Genomic DNA, 17658 nt, shown 5'->3' on the forward strand with positions numbered 1-17658 from the left:
TAAGAAAACCCAGCATGCATCGTATTCAAATAGCAGCCCTGAGTGAAACAAGGCTGACACACAGAGTTCAGAAGTCAGAGCTAGCCACTCACTTTTCTGTAGTGGCTACAGTGATGGGGAATGTTGTGATGTGCAGTAGATTTTATGGTCAAAACTAATAGAATCATACCAAAAGGAGTGAACAACAGGTTCATGAAATGAGATTGTAACTTGAAGGAAAATGCCAAGCTAATATCATCAGTGCCTAAACTTCCAAAATGATGAATTTTAACAAAGTCAAAGAAATATTTTATGAAGACCTGGAGATCCTTATCATCAAAGAGGACAAGGTTATAATTCTGGGTGACTCTAATGCTAGGGTAAGTTCACGGCAGCAGACATAGGAGGTAGTTTTTAGTAGGAATGGAGTTGGAAAAAGCAACAGCAATGGTCACTTTCTCATGAAGGCTTGTGCGTCTCATGACATTCTCATCACAAATACTGTCTTACATTTACTTAAATGCAATAAAACTTCCTGCATGCACCCTCACAACAAACATCAGTATCTAATAGGCTATATGATTACAAAGAGAAAAGACAGACAGGAAGTTAGAGTGACAGAGGCAATGTATGGTGCAGGGACTGGCCTGAAGATAGACTTATCCTCTCCAGGAGTGGAAGACCCAAGGCAAAATAACTACCAGAAGAATTTATGTCAAGAGATTAGAATGTTTCTCTGAGAAGGAACAGTTTGTTGTTAACTTGAAGGAAAAGTTGAGTCAAAACACAATTAACGATAGTAGAGCAGAAAAAGAGTGGTCAGCTAATCAGAACTTTTCTATACAGAACTGTATTTGCTTATCTGGATCAAAATACTTACAGACATCAAGAAGGCTCTGATGAAAATGATGGAGAAATACAGAAGCTGCTAAGCAAAATAACAAAACTCCATAGGATTTACCAGCAGGATAGTCATCTATTTCTAAGGAGGCAACAAAAGTAAAGTATAAGTAAGACTTAGAGAGTTACTGGACTTATTGATTAATAAGATCAATCCAAGTTCAAAAATAAGGCAGATGAAATGCAGTTTTATGCAAATAGTAAAAATCCAAAGTGTTTTTATGATGCCCTGAAGGCTATTTATAGCCCAGGACTGGTGGTGAATCTCTACTATTCAGTGTTAATGGGGGCACATCAATTAATGATAGAGACATGAACCAAGATTATTGGCTGAACACTTCCTTAGTGTTCATTTTTTTCCTTATTGTTCTTAACAGAACATCATAAATCATTGCAGAAGCCACTGACCATTTACTTCAAGGGTAGAAGTCAATCCACCCTTATCTGAAGATCCAACTGAAGAAGAGGTTTTGTATGCCTTTAGCATTGAAGTGGCAAGTTATTCTATTCCAACTGAGATCTATATGCTGACTGAAATTTTTCAGGTTGTATGGTATGAAGAAGTTATCCTTCAAGAATTCAAGGATGCTTCTATTGTCTATCTCTATACAGGAAAGGGAATAGATTGTTGACAATCACAGTGATGCTTCTCTTTTAGTCCTTGCCAGAGTCCTCCTCAATAAGCAGTTCCTTCACCTGGAAGATGGTCACTTCATTAAGAACCAGTGTGGTTTCAGAAAGGATTAAGGATTATTCGATAGTGTGTTTCCTGCCCAACAACTTCAGAAATGTAGATCTGCCCAAGGCCTCTGATACCTTCAGTCATGAAGGTTTATGAAAAATTACTTGAAAATTTGATTGGCCAGAGAAATTCATCAGTATTCTATGAGTGTTGTACTTGTTCCCATGTTTTTAGCATGATGTTTTCAGACATACTATCAAAAGACTTCACTGAAAATGAACAGGACATCAAGGTTAGCTTCCACACTGACAGTTGATTCTTCAACTTGAAAAGGCTGAACAAACCAGGACAAAAGTGAAGAGAGTCTTGGTTCATGATTTTCTATTTGCAGATAATTGTGTACTTAGTGCAGTCTCTGAAGCAGAGATGCAATGAAGTGTGGATTGATTCTCTGTTGCTTGTGCTAATTTTAGCCTAACAACATTGAAAAATTACAGGTGTCTGTCAGCCAGCACCATGTGTCATCCATATGTGGAACAAATAAATACAGCAAATACAGATGTTTCAAATAATGTTGATAAATTCATTTACTTTGGCAGTGTACTTTCCAGATTGACAAACTCATGAAAGCAAGGAAGAGAAGAGTTATTAGACCTTCAAATTGAAAGTCTGCAGAGCTGTTGTGCTGACCTCATTGCTCTATGCCAGTGAATTCTGGAAAATCTTCCAGAACCCTATCAAGAAACTGAATCACTACCATTTATATTGTTTAGTAATATTTTGAATGTAACTTGGCAGGAGAGACCATCAGACACTGAAGGCCATTCTAGAGGGAAACTGCCAAGCATTCAAATGTTATTACAGAGAAGGCAACTACAATGGACACGTGGCAAAACAACTATTTTATAAAGGACTCACACAGGTAAGGTAACACGAGCTAGGCAGAAGAGGTGATACTGGGACACCCTGAAGATCTCTCTTAAGAACTTTAAAATTGATTTAGCAGTGAGGGAGACATTAGTATAGGATCATCCTTTATGGCAGCAGAGGTTCTGGGCAAGGCAGAATTGAATCAGCTCAAAAGAAATGTGAGATAAAAAAGTTTGTAATAACTAGACAAATGTTAACATAGACTAGTTGTTCCAGCCTGTTGTAGAGCATTCCAAGATCATATCAGTCTCTGAATAGCCACAACTAGACACATTCTAACTCATCTCTAACATGGTGATGTCATTTTCCTTCAATAACCAAGGATAAGAACCAAGAATACCATGGACAAGAAGAAAAAATCTTAACTTTCTTCAAATCGAAGGTCTGCAGAGCTGTTGTGCTGACCTCATTGCTCTATGCCAGTGAATTCTGGAAAATCTTCCAGAACCATATCAAGAAACTGAATCACTTCCATTTATATTGTTTAGGAATATTTTGAATGTAACTTGGCAGGAGAGACCATCAGACAATGAAGGCCATTCTAGAGGGAAACTTCCAAGCATTCAAATGTTATTACAGAGAAGGCAACTTTCTTCATTATGCCATTTCTTTAAATAATTAATAGCAAAGATTATTATTGCTTCACCTTTAATCTTTCCAGGATAAGAATCCCTTTTCCTGCAAAGATGTGTGTTGTATGTTATGGAATAAACTCTCCTCACTTCTGTTATCATGTTCATCTAGGCTCATTTCAGTTTATTAATGTCCATTTTAAAATGGAAGACTAGGAGATAAATACAATACCTCAGGTGTAGTCTGACCAGAATCAGAGGATAATGGAATTTTACTATAACCTTATTACTAGGAATCTATATACTTTTTTTTCAAAGCAGTCTAAGATTTCATTTGGTTTTTAGGCATTCAAATGTCAAACACTTTATCATTCCTCCTCCTTCTTTTTTAGATTTCAGACCCAACCTAATGTACTTCAAGCCAGAAACAATGGCTTCCTTGCTGTTCTTTAAACAAGATACTCCACCTTCTTATTTAAGTCATTTCCACTGGCTACAACTCATTTATGGAATAAGGGCTCTTCTCATTTCTACCTTCCAGTTTCACACATGTTTTTCAAATGCCAGATAAAATGAAATCTTCCACATGAAGTTTTCTTATCTTTCTTATTTCTAGAGCCTTCCTTCCATTGATTAATTCAAATTTATCCTGTGTAGCTTGTTAGTACAATTATTTGTATTTATTTAATTGTGAGCTTTTCAAAATGAAGAACTATCTTTAGCTCTCCTTGGTATTTTAAGCTCTAAAATACAGTTTTTGAAACATAATCAATCATAATCAATGGATCATATGGTACAGGGCTATTTATATTTTTTGATTGTTTAGTTATTCAGTAATATGAGACTCTTAATGATGTTAAGGACAATATAATGCCAACACTGTTCATGAGGTTTTCTTGGAAAAGATACTGAAGTAGTTTGCCATTGCCATCTTTAGTGGATTAAGGAGGGATTAACTGACTTGCCCAAGCTGACATGACAAGTAAGTTTCTGAGATCAGATATGAACTCAGGTATCCTTGACTCCAGACCCAGCTTGTTATTCATTGAACTAACTACCATATAGAAGATAATTATATATGTAGTAGATAGATAGTAGACACTACTATCGTGTATTAAGCATTTAATAAATGCTTGATGACTCATTTTTGCCTTACACCTATTCAATAAACTCAAATATATGAAACATAGACTCCTGTCTTCATATATCTCCCAATTATTGCAAATATGTGGTTGACATTTTCAACATTTGCAGACTTTATATTTATCCCTACTGAATTTCAAGTTATTAGATTTGTTCCATTGTCTCAGATCACTGAAATATTATTGAATTCCTTATTTGTCTGAAATTTATTAGATCACTGTCCCAAATTCATGTCATCTAAAAATATGATTATTCGTCTATCCTTTCTTTATCTAAACCACTGAAAAATGTGTTTAATAAAAGAGAACTAGGCATTTTAGACTGCTGCATTGGAATTCTTCCCGTCATTTCTATGTTGTTGCATATTGTTTTTCATTTTTTCTGATGTAATAATTAGTTTATTAATACAAGAGAAAAATAATCATTTTTATTACTCATTACATCCATATAAAAACAAGTAAATATCTCCCTAAATTGACCTGAACATTAGGTCACTTGATATGAAGAACCTATTATATGGATCTTTGATAATTGTATCTAGTGCATTTCAATGAAAAATAAAATAAAAACTGAAATTAAAAAAAAAACTTAAAAAATACCAAGCCCTCACACTTCACAAAAGACTTCCCTTTAAAACTGTGATCATTTAGTAAAAGAGAATAATTTTTATTAAATATTTTATTTATTTTGAGTTTTTACAATTTTTCCTCTATCTTACTGCCCTCCCCCCACCATGCACAGAAAGCAATTTGCAAGTAAAAACATTGTTTCCATGTTGTACATTGATCCAAATTGAGTGGGATGGGAGAGAAATCATATCGATAAGGAAGGAAAAAAAAGTATGAAATAGCAAGATCATACAATAAGATATTATTATTTTTCTAAATTAAAGGAAATAGTCCTTGGACTTTGTTCAAACTCCATGGTTCTTCATCTGGACACAGATGGTATTCTCCATTGCAGACAGCCCCAAATTGTTCCTGATTGGTGCACTGATGAAATGAGCAAATCCATCAGGGTAGATCATCACCCCCATGTTGCTTTTAGGGTGTATAGTCTTTTTCTGGTTCTTCTCATTTCACTCAGCATCAGTTCATGCAAATGCCTCCAGGCTTCCCTGAATTCCCATCTCTCCTGGTTTCTAACAGAACAATAGAACAGTTCCATGACATACATATACCAGTTAGCTAAGTTATTCCCCAACTGAAGGACATTTTCTTGATTTCCAATTCTTTGCCACCACAAACAGGGCTGTTATGAACATTTTGGTACAACTGGTATTTTTAACCTTTTACATCATCTCTTCAGGGTATAGACCCAGTACTGGTATTGCTGGGTCAAAGGGTATGCACATTTTTGTTGCCCTTTGGACTTTGTTCCAAATTGCTCTCCAGAAAGGTTGGATGAGTTCACAGCTCCACCAATAATGTAATAGTGTCTCAGATTTCCCACAATCCTTCCAACAATGATCATTATCCTTTTTGGTCATATTGGCCAGTCTGAGAAGGGTGAAGTGGTACCTCAGAGAATCTTTAATTTGCATTTCTGTAATAAGTAATGATTTAGAGCATATGACTATGGATTGCTGTAAATTGCCTTTGCATATCTTTTGACCATTTTTCGATTGTGGATTGACTTTTTTTAAAAATATGACGCAGTTCTCTGTATATTTTAGAAATGAATCCTTTGTCAGAAACATTAGTTGTAAACATTGTTTCCCAGTTTACTACATTTTGTTAGATCTTGGTTTCAGTGGTTTTATCTGTGTAAAAGCTTTTTAATTTAATTTAATCAAAATCATCTAGTTTGTTTTTGGTGATGTTCTCCATATCTTCCTTAGTAATAAAAACCTCCCCTTTCCATAGATCTGACAGGTGAACTAATCCTTGATCTTCTAATTTGCTTATAGTATTGTTTTTTATGCCTAAATCTTGTATCAATTTTGGATCTTATCTTGGTAAACGGTATGAGGTGTTGGTCTAATCTAAGTTTCTTTCATACTAACCTCCAATTTTCCCAGCAGTTTTTATCAAAGACAGAGTTTTTTATCCCAATAATAGGACTCCTTGGGTTTATCAAACATCAGAATACTATAATTGTTTCCTGCTATTGCACCTAGTCTATTTCACTGGTCCAGCACTCTATTTCTTAGCCAATACCAGACAGTTTTGGTGACTGATGCTTTATAATTTAACTTTAGATTCGGTAGGGCTAAGCCACCCCCCCATCTTTTGCACCTTTTTTCATTAAATCTTTGGAAATTTTTGACTTTTATTTCTCCATATAAATTTACTTACAACTTTTCCTAACTCATTAAAGTAATTTTTTGGAATTTTTATTTTTAGGACACTAAACAGGTAGTTTAGTTTTGGTAGAATTGTCATTTTTATTATATTAGCTCTACATTTCCATGAGCAGTTTATATTTGCCCATTTATTTAAATCTGATTTAATTTGTGTGACAAATGTTTTATAATTGTTTTCAAAAAGTTTCTGAGTCTGCTTTGGCAAACAGACTACCAGGTATTTTATATTGTCTGAGGTTACTTTGAATGAGATTTCTCCATTTAGTTCTTCAGGTGTATCTTGCTAGTCATATATAGAAAAGCTGAGGATTTATGAGGGTTTATTTTGTATCCTGCAACTTTACTTAAATTGCTAATTGTTTCCAGTAGGTTTTGGGATGATTTCTTGGGATTATCTAGGTATACCATCATTTCATCTGCAAAGAGTGAGAGTTTTGTCTCTTCCTTCCCAATTCTAATTCCTTCAATTTCTTTTTCTTCTCCAATTCCTGAAGCTAACATTTCTAATATGACATTGAATAGTAGTGGTGATAAATGTGCATCCTTGTTTCACCACTGATCTTATTGGGAATGCCTCTTGTCTTTCCCCATTAAATAGAATGCTTGTTGATGGTTTCAGATAAATACTGCTAATTATTCTAAGAAACAGTCCATTTCTTCCTACACTCTCTAGTGTTTTTAGTAGGAATGGCTGTTGTATTTTGTCAAAAGCTTTTTCAGCATCTATTGATATGATCTTATATTTTCTGATAGGATTGTTATTGATATAATTAATCATACTAACAGTTTTCCTAATATGGAATGAAGCCTGCATTCCTGGGATGAATCCTACTTGGTCAAAATGTATTATCGCAGTGATAACCTGTGGCAATCATTTCACTAAGATTGCATTTAATATTTTTGCATCTATATTCATCTGGGAGATCAGTCTATATTTTTCTTTCTCTGTTATAACTCTTCCTATTTTAGGTATCAGCACCATATTGATTTCATAGAAAGAGTTAGGCAGAGTTCTATCTTCCCCTATTTTTCCAAAGAGTTAATATACAATTAGAACCAATTGTTCATTAAATGTTTGGTAGAATTCACTTGTGAATCCATCAGGCCCTGGAGATTTTTTTCTTAGGGAGTTCAATGACAGCTTGTTGAATTTCTTTTACTGAGATAGGGTTGTTTAGGTATTTAAACTTCTCTTCATTTAACATGGGCATCTTTTGTTTTTGTAAATATTCATCCATTTCACATAGATTGTCAGATTTATTGGCATAGAGTTGGGCAAAATAATTTTGAATTATTACTTTTATTTCTTCCTTGTTGGTGAGTTCACTTTTTCAGTTATGATACTAGCAATTTGGTTTTCTTATTTTTTTAATCAAATTGACCTAAGGTTTATCAATTTTATTTTTTTTTATAAAACCAACATTTGGTTTAATTTATTAATTCAATAGTTTTTTTTGCTTTCAATTTTATTAATTTTTCCTTTAATTTTTAGAATTTCTAATTTTGTATTTAATTGGAGATTTTTAATTTGTTCTTTCTCTAATTTTTAGTTGGATATTTAGTTCATTGATTTCCTCTTTCTCTAATTTATTCTTGTAAGCATTTAAAGATATAATATATCCCCTGACAGTCACTTTGAGTGAATTCCATAGGTCTTAGTATGTTGCTTTATTTTTATCATTATCTAGGATAAAATGATTAATTATTTCTTTAATTTGTTTTTTAATCCAACTCATTCTTTAAAATGAGGCTATTTAGTTTCCAATTGGTTCTGGGTCTATATCTCCCTGACCCAAAATTGCATATGACTTTTACTGCATTGTGATCTGAGAAAGATATAATATTTCTGCCTTTCTGCAGTTGATCATTAGGTTTTTTTGTCCTAGTACATGGTCAATTTTTGTATAAGTGCCATGTACTGCAGAGCAAAAGGTATATTCCTTTCTATCCCCATTCAATTTCCCCCCATAAGTCTATCATATATAGTTTTTCTAACAATCTATTTACTGCCTTAACTTTGTTCTTGTTTATTTTTATGATTCGTTTATCTCAATCTGAGAGTGGGAGGTTGATGTCTCCCACTAGTAGAGTTTTGTTGTCTATATCTTCCTATAGTTCTTTAAGCTTCTCCTCTAAGAATTCAGATGTTATCCTATTGGGTACATTTATATTCAGTATTGAAATCTCTTTACTATCTATGGTATCTTTTAGGAGGATATAGTTTCCTTCTTTATCTCTTTTAATGCTATCTATTTTTGCAGTTGTTTTATCTGAGATAAGGATTGCTACCCCTATTTTTTTTCACTTCAGCTGAAGCAAAATATATTTTCTTCCAACCTTTTATCTTTGCTCTATATGTCTCTCTCTGCTTCAAATGAGTTTCTTGTAAGCAGCATATTGTATGATTCTGGTTTTTAATCCCCTTTGCTATACACTTATATTTTAAGAGAGATTCCATCTCATTCACATTCGAAGTTATAATTAGTAATTCTTTTTTGCCCTCCATGCTGTCTTCCCTCTGTTTTTATTTTTCCCCCTTTGCCCCCTTTATCTGTATTCCCCAGTATTTTATTTCTGAATACCACCCCCTTCAGTGTGTTTGCCCTCCTCTATCCACACCCTCCCCTTTCTTTCCACTTTCCCTTTTTCCCTTCCCTTCCTTTTGTTAGTTCCCTTTTCCCCCCTCCCTTTCTCCATCCCCATTCCCCTTTTCCCCTTTTAAAACTTAAGTGGTTATATTTTTTTAAGTTTACTGAGTATGTGTGTAAGTTAACTTTAAGCCAAGTCTGATCAGAAGAAGATTCAGGTGTTTCCCTTCTCCTCCCTTCTTCCCCTCTATAACCATAGGTATTTTATACCTCTTAGTATAATGAAATTTACTCCAATCCCGTCCCTCCTCCCATCTCCTTCCTGCCCCTCTTTTTAAGGAGGAAGTGTTTTTTAAATCATTCTATCTGAGTCACAGAAAATTCTGAATATCCATCACTTCTAGCTAAGTACATTCTATCTCATAGAGCAACAATTCTTGAGAGTTATTAGAGTGTTTCTCCCAAGTAGGGTTATGGCCAGTTTTATCCCATTGGATAGTAGTCTCATGGATAAGTCATGAGTGTCCATCATTTCTGGCTAGGTGTATTCTCTCTGTTAGATTTACAGTTCTCAAGAGTTATGAGAATCTTTTTTCCCATGCTGGGATATAGCCACTTTCAACATATAGGATAGCAATTTTTTCTTTACCACTCCCCTTTTATTTCTTTACCTTTTCATGTGTCTTTTGAACCTCCTGTTTGATATCCAAATTTTCAGTTTAGCTCTGGTCTTTACATCAGGAATTTTTGAAATTCTTCCATTTCATTAAATGTCCCTCTTTTCCCTTGAAAAAGAAGGTTCAGCTTTTGCAGGATAGTGGATTCTTAGATGTATTCCAAGCTCCCTTGCTCTTCAGAATATCTCATACCAGGCTCTTCAATCCCTTAATGTTGATGCTCCCAGGTCCTGCATAATCTGTACTGTGACTCCTTGGTTTTTAAATTGCTTATTTCTGTATGCCTGCGGGATTTTCTCTTTTATCTGATAGTTCTGGAATTTGGCCACAACATTCCTTGGTGTTTCCATTTTAGGATCTCTTTCTGGAGGGGATCGATGTATTCTTTCAATAACTCCTTTGCCCTCTGATTCCATGATATCAGAGCAATTTTCCCATACCTAGATCCTGTAATATTAATCCAAGTTTTTTTCTCTTCAGTGTTTTCAGGAAGTCTAATAATTCTCATGTTTCCCCTCTTTGAACTATTCTTGAGGTCAGTGGTTTTGTGGATGTGGCATTTTGCATTTTCTTGTATTTTTTCTATTTTTTTTATTTTGTTTAACAGGCTCTTGCTGTCTCATGAAGTCATTAGTTTCTGCAGACTCCTTTTTTTAGAGAGGATTTTTCTTCATTTACCTTTCGCAACTCCTTTTCCAACTGGTAAATTCTATTTTTGAAAGAGCTTTCCATTTGACCAATTGTGGTTTTGAGATAATTATTTTCTTTTTACATTTGCCCAATTGAGGATCGGAGAGAATTATTCTCATTTGGAATCTGTCCAATTTATGATCTTAGAGATTTATTCTCATTTTTTATTTATCCAAATGAGGATTTGAGAGAATTATTCTCATTTTTTATTTATACAATTATATTTTCCAATGATTTGTTTTCTTGTGGGAAGGTGTTAATTTACTCTCCCAAATTTTCAAATTGACTTTTAAACTCCTTCCTTGTTTCTTCAAGGAACTTTTACTGTGCTGGAGACCAGATCATATTCTCATCAGAGATTCTAGGTCTCTCTGAGTTAGGGTCTTTTCCTTCCAAGAAGTTTTCTATGGATCCACCTTTCCACTGACCCATCTTCATTTTGCTAAGATCTTGGGTTGGGGAGGGCCTGGTTCACAGAGGTTTAGTGTTGGGATCCCTAGAGGCTTTACTCACTGAATGCAACATCTCCAGCTGGCCAGTAGGGGGTGCTAGAGTATTTTTCACTGAGTGTAATTTCTCTGGCTGGTCGGTAGGAGGTGCTGGTTGCTTTCTCTGGAGTGTCTGTGACCTTAATTGGGTGCTTCTCCCTTAGCCTGGAGGGAGTGATTGAAGCTGTTAAATACTTTTGTCTTCAATCAATGGTGGTCTATACCCTGATGTGAGCTCATCACTTACCCTATTATCAGCTGAGTTGGTTCTTCTGCTCACACACTGTGCCTGGGGCAGAAGTAATCTGTAATTGAGTTTGTTCTGGGAAAAGGTCTCAGCTGCAATGGAGGGGCAGACTTGGAATTACTCAGACCAAAGGAGCCCAGCAGTGGAGTCTGCAGCTCTCCTGCAATGGAACTCTGCACCCAGCCCTGCAGGCAATCTCCATAGGGTCAGCACCAACACCAGTGCCTCTTCTCCCTAGTTGACCCAAGCCCCCACATCTAGCCCGACTTTGGATCAAGCAGGTCTGACTCTTGGACCCTCAGGCTCCTGGGGCTCCAACCCCATTTCCAATCAGGCTGATCAGTGGCTGCTTTTTACTCTGCACCCAGACTCACCCACGACTGTGAAAGACAAATACTGAAGTAAGTGTTCTTCTCCTGGCTTTTCTTTCTTTGTTTTGTGGATCAGATTTCGGTTAAGAGATTTGTTTCATATCACAGATGGGGAAAGATCAGGAGACTTTTGAACTATGCCTGTCTTCTCTCCACCATCTTGGCCAGGAGTCCCTTGAATATTGTTTTTCTTAAGAAAATTCTTGTGATACTGTCAAAAGAAATGAAGATAGTTTTTTCCATAATTTGTTCTTAAATGAACTATACTATCTTATAGTAAAGTCTGATTCCTCTCAGTACTCACAAAGCACTCCTTTATTAAAATCATTCAATTGTTTTCCTGAGAGTGGGTATCACAGTAACTAACACAGAGTTTGTGAAACGCAGGTTCATTTTTATTTATTCATTAGGTTTGTGCATTGTTTATAAAATAATATTTCCACAATCCTTCATGCTATTTGTACTATCATAGAAAATATATCAAAAATATATAAAAATATTTTCAGGGATCTGGGATATAAATCTTCTAGATGAATTAATTTAAATTTGCTTTTTTTCCCCTTTTGTTTTGTTTTTATTTTTTTCACATTGTTTCAATAATCATATTGTAAAAGTAAACATAACCTCCCACAAAGAAAGAGAAACCTCAAGAAAAATAAAGTAAGAGGGAAAAAAAGTGTGCTTCTATCTGTATTTATATACCATCAGCTCTCTCTTTGGGATGGATAGCATTCTTTATCATAATTCCATCAGAGAAATTGTTTTAATATTTTTTCTCATTGTTGTTGTTGCTAGCTGTATTTACCACAATCCTATCCTCTCCAGTCCCATTAATTCTATTCTCTCTCTCCTTTCACACTGTCACTCCTCAAAAATGTATTGTATCTGACTCCCTTCATCCACAGTTTTCCCTCTCTTCTATAACCTACACCTCCCTTCCCTCCCTATGTCCCCTTTCTCCCATCCTTTTTCTCTCTCCTATTTTCCTGTAGAGTAAGCTATCATACTTTATACTCAATGTTATTTCCTCTCTGAGCCAATTCTATCTTACTCTATACCCAAATGAGTGTGTATGTTATTTCCTCTCTGAACCACTTCCTATAAGTGAAGACTCACAGACTCCTGTCTCACCTTTCCTCCTTCCACAAAAGCTTTTTCTTATCTCTTTTAGTAAACTAACTTATCCCATTCTTCTTCACCTTTCCCTTTCTCCCAGTACATTCTTTTCTTGTCCACTAACTCTATCTTTATAATGCATTATGTCTTTATATTTAGCTCCCTCCTATATCTTGTCTATATGTGCTCCTTCTAACTGCCCTAATAAATTATTTATCAGTATCATCATCACATGAAGAAATGCAAGTAGTTCAACATTATTAAATCCCCCATAATTTACACTTCCTGTCCACCTTCTCTATTCTTCATCTGAGTCCTGTACTTGAAGATCCAATATTCTGTTCAGCTCTAGTCCTTTCAACGGGAAAATTTAAAAATGCCCATTTCATTGATCTTTTCATTGATCTTTTTACTCTGAAAGAGTATATATCCAGTTTTGCTGGGTACTTAATTCTCAGTTGTAATCCAAGCTCTTTTACATTCCAAAGTATCATATTCCAAGCCTTATAAACCTTTAAGGCAGAAGCTGCTAAATCCACTGTAATCCCTGATATTTTAATTGTGAATCCCTGATATCTTAATTTTTTTTTCTTCTGGCTGCCTGTAACATTTTCCCCTTGAATTAGGACTTCTGGAATTAGGCTATAATATTCCTGGCAGTTGTTATTCAGGAATCTGCTTCAGGGGGTGATCACTGAATCCCCCCAATTTCTATTTTACCCTCTATTTCTGTGATTTCAACAATTTTGGTGGATAATTTCTTGAAGTGTATATTCTTTTCCTGGTCATGACTTTCAGGTAGTTCAATAATTTTTAAATTATCTCTTCTGGATCTGTTTTTACAGATTCCAATGAGATATTTCACATTTTTTTTTCCTAATTTTTCATTCTTTTGTTCTTGGTTTAATGTTTCTTAATTTCTCACAAAGTCATCAACTTCCCTTAGCTCCACTCTATGCTTGGAGGAATTATTTTCTTTAAAGAGTTTTTGTATTTCTTTTTCCATCTGACCAGTTCTGCTTAGTAGGGCATTCTTCTCCTCACTGACCATTTAACTTAAGTCAGTTTTTAAGATGTTATCTTTTTCACTATTTTTTTTTGCTATCTCCTTCAACAAGCTGCTGAGTTGGTTTCCATGATTTTCACACATTGCTCTCATTTCTCTTTCCAATTTTTCCTATACCTCCCTTACTTGATTTTCAAAATCTATTTTGAATTCTTTTGAAACCTGAGACAAATTCATATTTTTCTTGGAGGCTTTGAATACAGAAACTTTAACCTTGTGATATTCTGAGGGTGTATTTTGATCCTCCATAGAAATGAAGTAATTATCTATGGTCAAGTTTTTGTTCTGTTGTTTGTTCATTTTCCTTAGCCTAGGACTTGATTTTACTCTTTGTTAAGTTGGGGCTCTGCTTCCAGAGTGGAGGATGCACTGTCCCAGATTTTTGATGGTTTTTGCATATTTTTCTTTGGACACCTCTCAGGTTCCTCAATTCCTTCGGGGCCTTATGAGAGACTTCCACTGGCTCTCCTGAGCTCTGCTCTAGTCTCTGGATGACTACAAGCACTACCCTCTGTGCTGGAGCTATGAGGAAGGTCTCTGCTCTGCTATGGCAGTAAAGATTCTTTTCCTGAGATTGGGACTTAGACTGCAACCTGTATCGCAGCAATGGCAAAGCCACAGGATCTTGCCTCAGCCTCAGATAGCAGAGAGACTTCCACAATCTCTCTTGACCCCCTTATCATCCATAGGCTGAATGCTCTAGAAGAAGCTGCCTAGTGGTGATTCCCTGCAGAATGATTCTGCACATTCTTGTGGGGCAGTTTTCCTGCTGAATTTCCCAATTGTCCTTGGTAATTCTTGGGATGAAAGGTTTGGAAAGTGCCTAAGCCATAGACCCAGGTGACCCCAGGGATTTGAGTGCCCTGTGGGCTATTCCTGGATGGGTAGAGCTGGTAAGTTTGGCATGGTCAGTGCCTTGGACTGCCTTGTGGGTCTTTCTAATGCAGGTGTACCTGACCTTTCCTCCAAATCATCCAAATTGTCTTGGTCTGAGTAATTGTTTCACTCAGTCTTTCTGTGGGTTCTGACACTCTAGAATTTGATTGCTATCTTTTTTTATAGTTATGTGGAATGGTCTGGGGGAAAGTTTGTGTTAATTCCTGATTCTACCTCCCCATCTTAATTCTGCCCCTTAAATTTGTTAAGGTTGATGAAGAGTTCTCTTGCTATATCTTTCTGAATTAAAAGGAACCATATAGTGAGATGGCAGCTCAGTGATACAGTGGATAGAAAACAGGAACTATATTCAGGAAATACTTCAGTCAAATTCAGTTTTAGAAATTTTCTTACTGTTCGACCTTGTGCAAGTTTTTTAATTTCTGTTTTCTTCATTTATATCCATTTGAAAATGGAGATAAAACTAATACAGCTTTGAAGAGGATGTGAGTATCAAAGAAGATATTGAAAAGAAGTCTGTGGCACACAGTAGGCATTATATAAATGTTATTTTATTTTTGACTATTACTTTTGTTATTAGAAAAATGAAAAATAAGGAGAAAAAGGAGGAAGAGGAGGAAAAACTTGAATTTAATGGGGGACATTTGATTTAGAGAAAAGTCTTAAGAGAACATGATGCTTGAATTTGAAGGCATATCACATGGAAGAAATATTGTAACTATTTTGTTTGGATCCAGAAGTGCTAAAAACAATTAAGTAACTAATCAATGATTTATTTAGTGTCTGTGGGAACACAAAGACAAATTTGAATCCGTTCCTTCCCTGAAGAAGTTTATATTCTAATGGATAGATTTTTATTCAGCATAAGGGGAAGAAAATTAACTTCCTTGTCGTCTGTCAGTATATAAACATTTATTGTGACTGCTATGTATCAAGAACTGTGCTAAACTATGGAAATACAAAGAAAGATAAAAAGTAATCTCTGCTCAACACCTAATGGGATAGGGGATGATAAAATAATAAAATTCATATGTATAAAAACTACATACAGGATTAGATAAGACTAAATCAAAAAGAAGATATTTGAAGTGAAGGAGCTATGGAAAGATTTCTTAATATGGAGAAATGTCTTTGAAGAAAGAGGTTACCTATATAACCAAGTATCATCAAGCAGAGATCATAAAAGAACTTATCAGTGTTGTCATCCCGGCAGGGGCCCATCCGGCGCGGCAATGTGGTAGGAGCTGGGCTGGGAACTGCTGGGCGCTTCGGTTGTGGTGCTGCTGCTCCGCTGCATCCTCTGCCTCCGGGAGCAGTGGTCGGGGTCCTCCCGCCACCGTGACAGCCCTTGCCAGGACTCCGGCCGGGACCTCGGCCCCAATACTGGCCCCGGCCCCGACTCCCGGCCGAGCCCTGAACCCGGGTCTGCGTCTCCGGCGGTCAGCGGCCGCAGCCCAGGTAAACTATCAATGGATATTATTTTAGCCGGATTGAAATATCTGAAACCAGAAGCTCTTAGAGAAGAAATTGTCAAAGCAGGACTCAAATGTGAGCCTATTACATCAACAAGATTCCTTTAAAAAAAAAAAACTGGCTCAGGCTTTGCTGGCTCAACAAGGGGAAGTTGAAGAAGGTTTTTTTTTAATTCCCCCAGATCAAGCTTCAGGAAATGCTGATAGTAATCAAACAAACAAAACAGACTTTGGAATCTACTGTGGTAAACCCAGCAACCATACAAGTTTAAATGAAGACAAAGATTTTGGTTATAATATGGGTTTGAATCCTCCAGCAGAAGATGCTTTAATATACAAGATCTCTTCTGTGCCACTTGGTGGAATGACTCCCACTGACTCACAGAAAGATTATTTCAATGTCATCTAAAGATCCTCCTCTGTTCTATGGAGTATATCCAGTTTATGATGATGTCCTAGCAAAAAACGAAAGGATTCATGTTTTTGAGGACAAGAAAGAAGCTTTGCAAGCTGTCAAAATGATTAAAAGTTTTTGATTTAAAGCTTTCTCAAACAGAGAAGATGCTAGAAGTTGGCTAAAGGAATCTGTGATTATTTTCCATCCCCAAACAAAACTTGCTTTCCTCTCTCTCCAGTGAAAACAGCACCATTTTTTAATCAAGATAGTTTATGCTCACCTGAGTCAGAATCAGTTAACAAAGAGTAAGCAAACAGTTTTAAAAGTCCTGGTACCCAGGACCTGACTACCAAATCCCGAAAAGCTATTGAGAATGGAGATGAAGTTATGTTTTCAGAACTTATCTGGAATAACCCAGGCTATTTAATTGGTTCTGGTGATAACCCAACAGTCATTCAGGAAGGATATAGGTACAATGTCATGCATGTAGCCACCAAAGAGAATCAGTCTTGTATCTGCCAATTGATTTTAGACACTTTGGAAAATCCTAAACTTATGTGAATTATGTACACAGATGATGATGAGGTCATGTTGCAAGATCATATTTGCTATATTGTTGACCTTTATCTTAACTGGGAAATGATACTTCTTTGTATTTTGCTTGCAAATTTGGAAAGACATATGTGGTTAATGTACTTTCTACCCACCCAATTATAAAAAATTCTAGAAACATATTTACAAACTCCTAAAGATGTAAGTTAACCATTATATTTCATAATTGGTTGTAATATTAAAAAAATATTTTATCAGGATGTTGTAGAAAAGATCATTGTTCATGCTTGTTCTTTCATGTTCTTTTCAAGTTAAAGAAATAAAAAAGATTATTTGTTACAATACTATCTCTCAATCCTTTTGTTCCACTGTCTCTAGATGATAAAAAGAGAAGAGAAAGAAAAGGGAACTTGAATGGTTTTTCTTTTTCTTGCCATCGCCTATAATCATTCCATTTACTCTTAGGTGCAGATCTATTTTTTCCTTGCTCTTCATCTTCCTTCCAGTCATTCCAGTTAACCTTTATAACAGAGAAGACTATGCCATAACATTGAATAAATGCATTGTTTTCTGTAAGAAACAAAAG

The 17658-nt window shown here is 35.7% G+C and overlaps 1 pseudogene; it reads left to right on the forward strand.

The window, feature by feature from the left end:
* Nucleotides 1–257: 257 nt before the first annotated feature.
* LOC141492233 (ankyrin repeat and LEM domain-containing protein 2 pseudogene) lies at nt 258–17282 on the forward strand (annotated as a pseudogene).
* Nucleotides 17283–17658: the final 376 nt, after the last annotated feature.

This window comes from Macrotis lagotis, chromosome 6 (genome assembly GCF_037893015.1).
Source record: "Macrotis lagotis isolate mMagLag1 chromosome 6, bilby.v1.9.chrom.fasta, whole genome shotgun sequence".
In the NCBI taxonomy this organism is placed as follows: domain Eukaryota; kingdom Metazoa; phylum Chordata; class Mammalia; order Peramelemorphia; family Peramelidae; genus Macrotis; species Macrotis lagotis.